Raw genomic sequence first — 12923 nt, 5'->3', positions numbered from 1 at the left:
GAAAATGCCGGAAACAGAAGTATTGACAGTTGGAACACACAACCTTGGTGATAAAAACAAGGCTGGAGATTGCAATATAGAATTCTGCACAACCAAGGATTTGTGAGGATAGCTCAGTATTGACCATGGTTTCCTTCTGTTCCAACTTACAGCTATCCCTTCAGGTGGTTTTCAGAGGCTGTGAGTCACACAAGAGGAAATTGCTCATTTTTCTTCCTTGAAACAGCTAGTGAATGTGAACCATCTGCCTTCAGACTGGCAGAGAAACTCCCTACCTCCTAGACCATGAGAACTCTCTTTTACATGTTGTTGTTGTTGTTATGTGCCGTCAAGTCGCTTGCGACTCATAGGGACCCTATGTACAACAGCCCTAAACTCTGCTCTGTCCTGTGCCAATCACACTGTCAAAGCCAATTAAAGGGTACCCAACAACAGCAGAATTGACACTGTAAGTGTTCTTGTATGGTGCAAATGGTTACCATACTTGGTTGCCAACAACAATGTTGGCAGTTTGAATCAACCCAGAGATGTCTCAGAAGAAAGGCCTGTTATTTCACCTCTGAAAAGTAAATCTTTGAAAACCCTATGAAACACAGTTCTGGTCTGACACATATAGGGTCACCATGAGTAGGAATTGACTTAATTGTAACTGATTTGGTTTGTTCCTAGCATTAAAAGGAATTGTATCACTTTTTCTTAGACATCCCACATCGATTTTTGTATCTCAACAGGAAAAGTCTTCTGATTTGATCTGACACATGTAAAGCTCTCTTCATTCATATTTGACTTCAGTCATGTATTCATTCAATAAATATGAGTTACTAGTTGTACGACACCAAGGCTACAGAGTTCACCCTTGGGAACTTTATAGCCTAGAGAATCTGAATGGAATGATTAATGGTTATAGAAATTATTGCTTTTGTTCAGCCATTCTTCTTACTGCTGTCTTTAAAGAAAAGAAAAAACCTCATGAAAATAAAATTTTGTATTTTCTTTTTTCTTATTGTGATTTTAATGTAAGTTTACTGGAAAGTTGCATTTTCTTTCATTCATTCATTGTTTCACATTTTCCTCCCTTCCTCCTTCACCTACCCCAGTCCACTTTGCAATGCACATCTTATTCTGGACTGTTGTTATACAAATGATGTTATTTATATATCCTTTTATATTCTGTTAGCATTGGATGAAAGTTCTCTTTTGATGGATATTTCCATACATTTTATGCTGTAAGGACCCACATCATAAACTTATCAAGAGAGTTCACCATTATGATTCTTATACCTTTAGTTAATTCTTTATCCTTAAAAAAAGGAAAGAAACTCTCTAATGAATGTGTTTACTTCTGAAGCCCTTAATGTAAAACAAGAAAAGGGAAAAATCCAATAATTTTTCCCCCCTGGATATAGTGATTTAGAGACCCAAAATAGGATAAACAGTAGAATTAAGATGGAATTGTACATCAAATAAGAATTGTTTTTAATCAAGCTTGGAAAAGCAGGAGGTTAATAATGTACCAAATTATTTAAATAAAATCTTCAATTATGTCAGCCAAGAATTCATAAGATCATTAAAAGGATATTTTATCAGAAGCCAAAATAATTTTCTTGCAATCTTTATATTCAGTGTTACATAAAATTTCATCTACCAATTGCCCAAGTAAAATCTATCAAGTGACTAGAAATAGGTCAATTAAATGAATGATTGTCAAGGAATATCTGATGTCTGATTTCTCAAGTCATTTGCTGCTTAGTAACAAAACAAATCAATCAAGGGGAAAAAACCCAGCAGTTATAATATGTTAACCTTGAGATTTTAGATTTAGTCTTTTGATTTGGAAATTTAAGCATTAGAAATCCCTTTTTTTAATTACGTTTATCTTTTCACATAATCTCAAGTGACAGTTCATTGGATTCATGATATTTTCTATATCAGCTTTAAAGTGTAGATTGTTTTATTGGATAGGTTTTGGGAAATGTTGATTGCACAGATACAAGGTGTTATGAATAAGAATTCACACCTGCCAGGAAATATTTGTTGCCATCAACTTGCCTGTGACTCATAGCGACCCTATGTACAACAGCTCTGAACCCTGCTCTATCCTGTGCCAACCTTATTGTCTCTGACACACCTACCCCCATTATCCCAGTCACTGAATCAATCCATCTCATCAAGGATCTTCCTCTCTTGCACTATGTCTTTACCCTCCCAAGCATGATGTACCTCTTCAAGGACTGGTCCCTCCTTGCAACATGCCCAAAGTATGTCAGATGAAGCTTCAGAATCTTTGCTTCCAAGGAGCAACCTGGTTTTACCCTCTCTAGTACAAACCTGTTTGTTCTCCTAGCAGTCTATGGTATATTCAATACCTTTCTTCAGCACCACAGCTCAAAGGCATCAATTCTCCTATTATTTCTACTCATTGTCCAGCTTTCTGAAGCACAGCAAGTAATTGCAAAGACCATGGCTTGGATCAGGTGCACCTTAATCTCCAGACGGACATCATTGCTCTTCAGTACTCTGGAGAGGTCCCTGACAGAAGACTTGTCCAGTACAATTTGTCTTTTGATTTCCTGGCTGTTGGTACCAAAAGTGTTGACTGTGGAACCAAGCCAACTAAAGCTGCTAACAATCTCAATCTCCTCACCATATATCATGGTGCTTCCAATCAACTCAGTGGTGAGAATCTTTGTTTTCTTGATGATAAGCTTCAATCCATATTGAAGGCTGAAGCCCTTGGTCTTCTGCAGCAAGTGCCTTTTCAGGTCCTCCTCAATTTCACCAAGCAAAGTTGTGCTATCTGCATATTGCATGTTGTTGATGAGTCTCCCTATCCTGATGCCACAGTCCCCCTCATACAGCCCAGCCTCCCAGATGATCTGTTCTGCATATAGATTGAAAAGGTATGGAGATAGGATACATCCCTGGCATACACCCTTCCTGATTTTAGACCATGCAATGTTTCCTAACTCTGTTCTGACGACTGCCTCCTGGTCTAAGTACAGGTTTTGCATAAGCACAATTAAGTGTTCTGTTATTCTCATTCTTTTCAGAGTTAGCCACAGATTGTTGTGATCCACACAGTCAAAAGCCTTTGCATAGTCAATGAAACACAGATAGCCATTCCGTCTGTACTCTCTGTTTTCTGCCAAGATCTACCTAACATTAGCTATAATATCCTTAATACGACAGCCTCTTCTTAATGCAGCCTGAACATCTGCTGTTCCCTGTTGATTTGCTCTTTCAGTAGTTTTTAGATATTTAAAGTGATCTAATAGAGTGGGGAAATTATTGAACAATGTGGTTAATATAACATGCAAGTAAAATCTTGCTAAAGATAACTAAGTACATTGAAAGGAAACTTCCAGAAATCCAAGCTGGATTCAGAAAAGGCTATAGAATGAGGATACTATAACTTCATTGCTGAAGTCAGATGAATATGAGCCAAAAGCAGAGAATACCAGAAAGATGTAAAACTTGTGTTTTATTGACTATTATTGGGGAATGTTAGGGAGGAGGGGGAGGCCTCTGGCTAAGGCCAATCACCTAGCTCTGGATAAGTGTAAGCCTACTCTGGCTGCTGCATCTGTTGAGCTGAGTGTCTGCACTCAGCCAAGGCTCTCCTGTCCAATCCTCATTGTGGATGTCCCACATCCACAATCCCACCCTATCCTGTCTTCCTGTTTACTTGCTTGCATATAAGCACACCGTAACCCCCAATAAAGTTGTGTTTGGCTCTCTGCAGCACTCCTGGAGTGGTGTGTCTCCATCACACTTACCGCCGTCAGGGTGTTGCTGCTCCCTGCCGGCAAATGAACAGTGACAGACTATGCAAAGGCATTTGACTGTATGGCTTATACAAACTATGGATAACAGCGAGAATAATGGGAATTCTAGCACACTTAATTGTGTTCATTTGAAATCTATACAGAGACCAAGAAGCAGTTATACTAATAGAATAAGAGAATACTGAATAGTTTAAAATCAGGAAAGGTGTGCATTAGGTTTGTATCCTTTCTCTATGCCTATTCAATCTATCTGTTGTTGTTATGTGCCGTTGAGTTGCTTGTGACTCATAGTGACCCTATGCATAACAGCCCTAAACCCTGCTCTGTCCTGTGCCAATCACACTGTCTCTGATACATTCATCCTGATTACCCCAGTCACTGAACCAATCTATCTCATAGAGGGTCTTCCCCTCCTGCGCCATCCCTCCACCCTCCATCCCTCTGTAAGGACTGGTCTCTCCTTAAAACATGTCCAAAGTATGTCAGACGAAACCTCAGAATCCTTGCCTCCAAGGAGCAGCCCAGTTTAACCCTCTCCAGAACTATCTACACAATGCAATCAATATGCTAAGCAAATAATTAATCAACAACCTTCTATGTAGACAAAGCAATCTTGCCTATAACTTCAACTGGGATTCAGTAAAGTCTTAATTTATGCAAATGGAAAACTTAAAAGCATTAAATATAAGAACATTTTAAACTAAATAATCACTAGAGCTCTGTGGGAAGGTTTTCACTGAGCCAGATGTATACTTCTATGTAGACCAATGAAGTATGTAGTGGGTAGAGTAATGTCTTCCCTCAGGTTTATGTCCAACTGGACCTTCAAAATGCGGTCTTTGATGTTGTAAGTAAATTAAGATAAGGTCATACATACTTGGTTATGGTGGGTCCTAAATCCAGTAACTGTTGGGACAGTTAGAAGGCACAAAAACACGTAAGAAAAATCCATGTGAAGACAAAAACAGAGACTGAAATTGTTATTGTCATAAACCAAAAGTTCTAAAGCTACCAGAATGTAGCAAAAACAAGGAATGATACTTCTAGAGAACATTTAGAGGGAGCAAAACACTACCTATACATTCATTTCAGATTTGTGAAGGACTAGATTTTCGGTTTTTTTAAGCCACTGACTTTGTGGAAATTTGTTACAGCAGCCTTGGGAAGTTAAAGCAGTGTGGTATGTAAAGACCATTGCATGTTCACCAAACCCTGTGTCTTTTTGTTCCTTAGCACACAGCTTTTATACATTTCCCAGTCAACTTTGTTGGAGTCACTCTGAGTTCTGACAAAATTAGATGTACACTACTTATGTTCTTGACCCTTAAAAACCCGCATGTACAGTTCTCCAATGTCTATCTTATCTCTTGCCTACTCATCAGATGAACACAAAGGGAAAGACTTTTTAGACAACTAGAGAATGGGAGGGGCACTCTGAGTGTGTGACATAGTTATTTTTCTATTCTTACCACTGCAATGAGAAATACTCTCAACCAGATGGATTGATGCAGTGACAGCCACAATTGGCTCAAGTGTGACAGAGATTGTGAGGATGACACAGGATAGGATAGAGTTCAGACCTGCTGTTCACAGGGTCATTATGAGTTTTATTCAACTCTACAGCACCTAACAACAATGTGACATGGGCAAGAAATTGCACTATGTGACATAACAGTCTCCAAAATGCTAAAGAACAATGATGTCCATTTAAAGACCAAGGTGAATCTGATCCAAGCCTTGGTCTTTTCAATTACTTCCTATGCATTTGAAAGTTGGACAGTGAATAAAACAACTGTGAGATGTCATCTAATCCCAGTAAGAATAGAAAAATTCAACACAGCAACAAAAAACAAATGCTGGCGATGTTGCGGAGAAATTGGAACCCTTATTCATTGTTGGTGGGAGTGTAAAATGGTGCAACCACTAGGGAAGGCAGTATGGTGCTTTCTCAAAAAGTTGGAAATAGAAATACCATTGGACCCAGCAATTCCACTACTGAGAATATACCCTAAGGAAACTAGAACTGCCACCCAAGTGGATATATGCATATTCATGTTTATTGCTGCTTTGTTCACAATAGCAAACAGATGGAAACAACCCAAGTGCCCATCAACAAATGAATGGACAGAGAAGCTGTGGTATATTCACACAATGGAATATTATGCAATACTGAAAAACAAAGAACTCATGAAATATTATACAAAATGGGTGACTCTTGAGGACATCATGCCGAGTGAAATATCTCAGTCACAAAAGGACAAATACTGCATAATGCCACTGTTATAAAACAGGACTGACATGAGGGTTGGGGGCAAACTAAGAAAAGAGGAGATAAATCATGTACGCAGCATTGAAACGATGAGGGAGAGAGCTGTAGAAAAGGAATATGTGATTAGATGTTATTGGAACTGCATAGTAAAGTGGACTGGGGGGGGGTGAGGAGGACTGTATAAAGAGGAAACAATTTTTTTTCCAAATTAAAAATTGAACTGGGGGGCAGCAAGGAGGAAAACGTGCAACAGTGAATGAGTGGAAATCCAAATTCTCTACAAACTTTCATTAAAATATCAATAAAGGGGGGAAAAGAATATTAAAAAAAAAGAAAGTTGGACAGTGAACAAGCATAACAAAAGAAAAATCAATGCCTTTGGAATGTGGTATTGGAGAAGAGTAGGAAATATGCCGTTGACTCCCAAAAGAACAGACTTTTGGAGGAAGTGTGACCTTGGTGTTCATTAGAGGTGGTTATTTTTAAGTGCCACCAAGTCGAGTATAATGCATAGCAGCCATCTTTTCAACAGGTCTGAACTCTCTGCTTCCTATACCATCCTTATCACAACTGACACATCTGAGCTCATTGTTGCAGATGTTATATCAACCAATCTCATTGAGGATCTTCTCCTTCACTGATCCTCCACCTTTCCAAACATGATGTCCCTTTTCAAGGAATAGCATCTCCTAACAACATGTCCAAAGTATGTGAGATGAAGCTTCACCATTCTTGCCTTCAAGGAGCACGGCTGCACTTTCTCCAAGACATATATCTGTCTGTTCTTTTGGCTGTCCATGGGATATTCATCACTCTTCTTCAACATCACAACTCAAATGTGTCTGTTTTCCTGTTATCCTTAGAGGTAAAGATGGTGAAACTTTGTCTTAGGGCATGTTGTTAGGAGAAGCCAGTGATACCATGCTGGGAAATGTGGAGGGACAGAGAAAGAGAGGAAGACTCCTACAAGATGAATTGACATAATGACTGTAACAATGGGCTCAAACATATCAGAAACTGTGAGGATGACACTGAATAGGGCAAGTTTCAGATCTGTTGTTCATAGAGTCACTATTAATGGTAATTGACTCATCAGCTCCTCATAACCACCACCACCACATTACACTTTTGAGATTTTGGGTTATTTATAAGGGCAATTAATAGTTGCTCAATGAAACTGATGGAGAATGAGAAAGTAAGAATCTTTGCTTTATAATTTGTTGAAATGAATATGAAAATAGTAAAAACACATTATCAGTGTGAGACATAAACAGAGTCAACAAATCCTAATATATTAAAGCTCAAATACAGTCGGGTTAACATATTTTTGTGAAGCAAGTTCTGCATATTTCTGTTATATTGCTCCAAATATACAGCTATTTATTTGTCCTTTCATTCAATTGTTTATTCCTTCTACTCATAATATTTTTGCCTTAATTATTTTAAACATTTTAGCCTGAGTTATTTTTAAATTATAAAGAAAATAATTTCTGATTTCAGAACTTATCACTGCACTGAAATAAATGAATCTGGAAAGTAAAGAATAGATTGGATTATTTTAGCATAGAAATAAAAAGCTAGTTTTAAATTCCTTTTTAAGAAAAATGAGATGTTCCTGCTGGTTTTTCTACCACAAATTTTAATATTTTATAATGTTATGTTAAAGACAACCAGAACCAAAATAGACAAATCAGTGAGTAAAATAGAAGGCTCAGAAATATGTGTAAGAGTATACTGATGTCCCTTTTTTTTATATATTATATTTTTAGATAGTTGGATATATTTCTAGGCCATCTATTTGAGTTAATACTTTCCCCTCCTCATATTGTATTTTGTTTACTTCTTGTTTTGCTTTAAAAATACTATAGTGTGGCAGAAAATTGTCCAAAATGGCTACTAATGAGCTCCCACTTTCTAGTAGTCACATCCTATATATTTCCTTCTCACTTTAATCAGGATTAATCTATGTGACCAGTGGAATATATTAGAAGTGAAAGTATGCTGCATATTATGTCATAAAAACAGTGACTTCTATTTTAGATACTCATCCTTCTTTTTCTTTTTAATAACTGTGGAAACAAGCTGGCTTCTTGTGCGCAAACTCAAACAGATTCTGGTCAGACTCAGTAGCAAGGAACTGACGAGGCCAGTCAGCATCCAGCAAGTTAGTGAGTCATGCCAGTAACCATCTGAGAGACCTCAAAGTGCATTCTCCCCCACTAGAACCTCCTCGGACTATAGGCATAAATAATAATTAAATCAGGCCTCCTCAGCTAAGCTGCTCTCAAATTCTGATTCTCAGAAAGTATATGAGATAACAAATATTTTGTGTTTTAAACTGTATAGTTTTGGATAATTTGTTATACATTAGAGAATTAATATAGATTTCATAAACATAAATGAATAAAAGCAATCAAGTAAATGATTATTAAATTAGCAAATGAAACAAGTTTTAATAATTCTATTATTTTACTTCATACCTCTCTGAATTAATTAGTAACTAATATGTTAAGTTGTTGTTATGTGTCGTAGTGTCAGAATTGACTCCTAGTTGATTCTTCAATAGGTTTTCAAAGGCTATAAATTGCACAGGAGGAGACTGCCTATCTTTCTCTCAGGGAGAAGCTGGTGGATTTGAGTCACCGGGCTTTGGGTTGGCAGCACAACTCCTTACCTGCTAGGCCACTATTACTCCCTATGTTGAGTAGTTACCAATTGTTGTTATAGTGGCGGTGGTGTACCCTTTGGTGGGTTTTCAGAAGCAGTTAATCACACAAGAAGAGACTGCCCTTCTTTCTTCCACAGAGCAGCTGGTAGCCTCGAATTGAGTGCCTTCGGAATTGCAATGCAGCTTCTTGCCAACAGGTCACCAGAGCTCCAATTACCAATTACACTAAAAAAAAAAAATTATTGTGATTTAAGTGAAAATTTACAAAGAAAATTAAGTTTTCTTTCAAAATCATGTACATTCCTTTTAATAGCTCTAATTTCAGTATCTTAAATATAGCAGCATTTTCCCTAGTTCCTCTCTTAACATTGATTTTTATTAATCCTTGTATATTTCTTCGTGTCTTTCCATTTTTGTATAACATTGTGCTGATCAATTCTTTATTGGATATTGTTTTTCCTTCCATTCATCCACTTCTTAAACAGTATACCTCTGTAAACTCTATGAATGGAGAGAAATGATGATAGTTATAGAACAGGATTCATATCTTTTGTTCATAGGGTCGCTATGAGTTGTGCTTGACTCAATGGCACTGAACAACAACAGCAATCTTGGTAATTGCCTCTTATCTGCTTTCTACTTAGGGAGCTCTGGTGGCCTAGTGGTAAGAAACTGCCTTTTGAACTGCCCTGCACTTCCGAAGGCACACGGTTTGAATCTACCAGCTGTTCCATCAGAAAAGGATGGGCAATCTCCTTCTATGCAATTAACTGCTTCAAAAAGCCCACTGAAATGTTAATTTAGAGTTAGTTCCTACTTGATGGCACACAACAACATCTACTTGCTATTTTTTAAATTTTTTTTATTAATTCCAATGAACATCTACAGAGATTTTGGACTTCCTTTCATTCATTGTTGCACTTATCTCCCTACCCACCTCACCCCACCCCCAGTTCACTCTTCTCCTTGAAAAGCAAAAGGAAAACTCCTTCATTGGTACACAATCCCCCCAGCACACCCCCAGCCCCACCCCTACCCCCACCCCGAGTATACTCCACTCTGCAGCCCTCATTCCGGACTCTAAGGATAATCATAATGCCCTAAAATATATTACCTTTAAACTATTCTCTCCCTCATCGGTTTCAATGCAGTAAACATAATTTATTCAGTTTTTCTCAGTCTTACCCTCACCCTGATGTCAGCTTCATTCTACAAGTGTCACCATATAGTATTTGCCCTTTTGTGACTAAGATATTTCACTCAGCATAATGTCCTCTAGGGTCACCCATTTTGAATAATATTGCATGAGTTCCTTGTTTTTCAATGCAGCATAGTATTCCATTGTGTGACTATACCACAGCTTCTCTATCCATTCGTTTGTTGATGGTCACCTGGGTTGTTTCCAACTCCTTGCTCCTGTGAACAAAGCCGTGATAAACATGGGTGTGCATATATCTGCTTGGAGGTCATTTATGGTTTCTTTAGGGTATATTCCCAGTAGTGGATTGCTGGGTCAAATGGTATTTCTATTTGCAACTTTTTGAGAAAGTGCCACACCGCTTTCCACAGTGGTTGTACCATTTTACACTCCCACCAACAGTGAATAAGGGTTCCAGTCTCTCCACGGCCTCGCCAGCATTTGTTGCTTGCTGTTCTGTTAAATTTTGTTATTCTGACTGGGGTGAGATGATATTTCATGGTTGTCTTGATTTGCATCTCTCTCAGAGTTAGGGATTTTGAACATTTCTTCATGTGCCTGTTGGCCATCTGAATGTCTTCTTTGGTGAAGTCTCTGTTCATATCCTGTGCCCATTTTTCTATTGGATTATTTACTTTTCTCTTGTGGTGCTCAAGTTTTCATAAATTTTAGATATAAGTCCCTTATCTGACATGTCATTACCAAACACTTTTTCCCAGTCTGTGGCTTCCCTTTTTACCCTGTTGAAGTTTTTGGATGTGCATAGGGACTTGATTCTTAGAAGGTCCCATTCATCTATTTTATCTTCCCCTGGTTGTAAATTTTTCAGGATACTTGGAAAAATATTTATGTTGTGCATTAGGACTACTAAATTTCTTCCAAGCTTTTCTTTAAAGATGTTTCTAGTCCTTGGTTTTAGTCCTAGGTCACCTTCAGTTGGTTTTTGTATATGGAGTGAGGTGTGGATCTTGCTTAATTCTTCTGCAGATAGTTTTCCAATTTATCAACATCTACTTGCTATTTTTCACTTCCCTCTCTCTCCTTTCTCATCCCTGGTAATCTTTCAAGAATAATATGACTGGAAAATATCTATATTTGTTCCCATCCCCAAAAAAAGGTGATCCAACAGAGTGTGTAAACTATAGAACAATCTCATTGATTTCACATGCAAGCAAGATTCTGCTGAAGATTATAAAAAAATGACTGGAACAGCACATCAGCAGAGAACTGCCAGAAGTCCAGGCTGGGCTTAGAAGGGGTCGTGGTACCAGGGATATTGTAGCTGATGTTAAATGGATCTTAGCTGAAAGCAGGGAATACCAGAGGAATGTCTATCTGTGTTTCATTGATTATGCAAAGGAGTTTGACTGTGTGGATCACAACAAACTGTGGCTGACTCTGAGAAAAACGGGAATCCCAGAACACTTGATCGTTCTAATTTGAAACCTATACTTGTACCAGGAGGCAGTCATCAGAATAGAACAAGGGAACACGGCATGGTTCAAAATTGGGAAGGGCGTACGCCAAGGATGCATCCTATCGCCACACCTTTTCAACCTGTATGCAGAACAGATTCTTCGGGAGGCAGGGCTCTATGAGGAGAAATATGGGGTCAAGATTGGTGGACGATCTATCAACAATCTGTGTTATGCAGATGACACAACCCTGCTTGCTGAAACTGAGGAGGACCTGAAGCACCTGCTGCAGAGGGTCAAGGACTGCAGCCTCCAATATAGATTGAGGCTCAATGTCAGGAAGACAAAAATTCTCACCACTGGAACAATTGGCAGCATCTGGATGGATAGTGAAGAGATTGAGATTGTACACAGCTTTAGTTTGCTTGGCTCCTCAGTCAACCCTCTTAGCACCAGTAGTCAGGAAATGAAAAGGCACATTGACATGGGAAAGTCTGCTGTTAGGGACCTCTCCAAAGTACTGAAGAGCAATGGTGTCTCTCTGGAGACTAAGGTGCATCTGATATAGGCCATGGTCTTTGCAATCACTTGTTATGCACCAGAGAGTTGGACAATGACTAGGGAGGACAGAAGGAGAATTGATGCCTTTGAGCGGTGGTGCTGGAGAAGAGTATTGAATATACCCTCGACTGCCAAGAAAACAAACAGATTCATCCTTGAGAGGGTTAAATCAGGCTACTCCTTTGAGGCAAGGATTCTGAGGCTCCATTTAACATATTTTGGGCATGTTGTAAGGAGAGACCGGTCCTTGGAGAGGGACATCATGCTTGGGAGGGTGGAGGGACAGTGCAGGATGGGAGGGCCCTCTATGAGTGAGGTGTATTGATTCAGTGATTGGGATCATAGGGATGGGAGTGTCAGAGACAGTGCGATTGGCACAGAACAGAGCAGAGTTTAGGGCTGTTGTACATAGGGTCGCTATGAGTCGCAAACAACTCAACAGCACATAACAACAAACAAACAACAAATGTTTCCTTAGTGTTTATAAAAGTAACAATTAACTCTGGGAACTAAAATGTAACTACAGCATTATTTTCCATTTTATATATTTATTTATTCAGATAATACTTCTTCATCAAATTAACTTTCATTTTATTAACTTCATTAAACACTGGCATTCTGGTGGCTTCGTGGTTAAGGAGTTGCACAGCCAACTCAGAGACACACAGTTTGAATCCACCAGCTATTCTGAGGGAGAAAGATGAGCATTCTTCTCTGAAAGCCCTCTGGAAGTTCAGGTCTGAGTCAGTTTTGACTTAATTATATGTAACAACAAGAAGCAACATTAAAAATTATTGGAGTATATTTGTGCCTATTAAAAGCCTAAGCTACTACAAATGAGTCTGAAAAGTAATAATAATTGCTTAGGAGAAGTTTCAAAGAATTGGGCTGCTTTGAATTTATTTTTAAGCATTATATTATAAACAAACACATTTTTTTTGTATTATTTTTATGTGTATTGTCAAATCAGATCTGACTGGTACAGGAGTGGATTGCCCCCTCCTTCGCCAGCAGAGCATCTGGTGGA

This window comes from Elephantulus edwardii, unplaced genomic scaffold, assembly GCF_000299155.1.
Source record: "Elephantulus edwardii isolate Elephantulus edwardi_28Jun2011 unplaced genomic scaffold, EleEdw1.0 scaffold00018, whole genome shotgun sequence".
Lineage (NCBI taxonomy): Eukaryota > Metazoa > Chordata > Mammalia > Macroscelidea > Macroscelididae > Elephantulus > Elephantulus edwardii.
Note: the sequence above shows the minus strand (reverse complement) of the source record.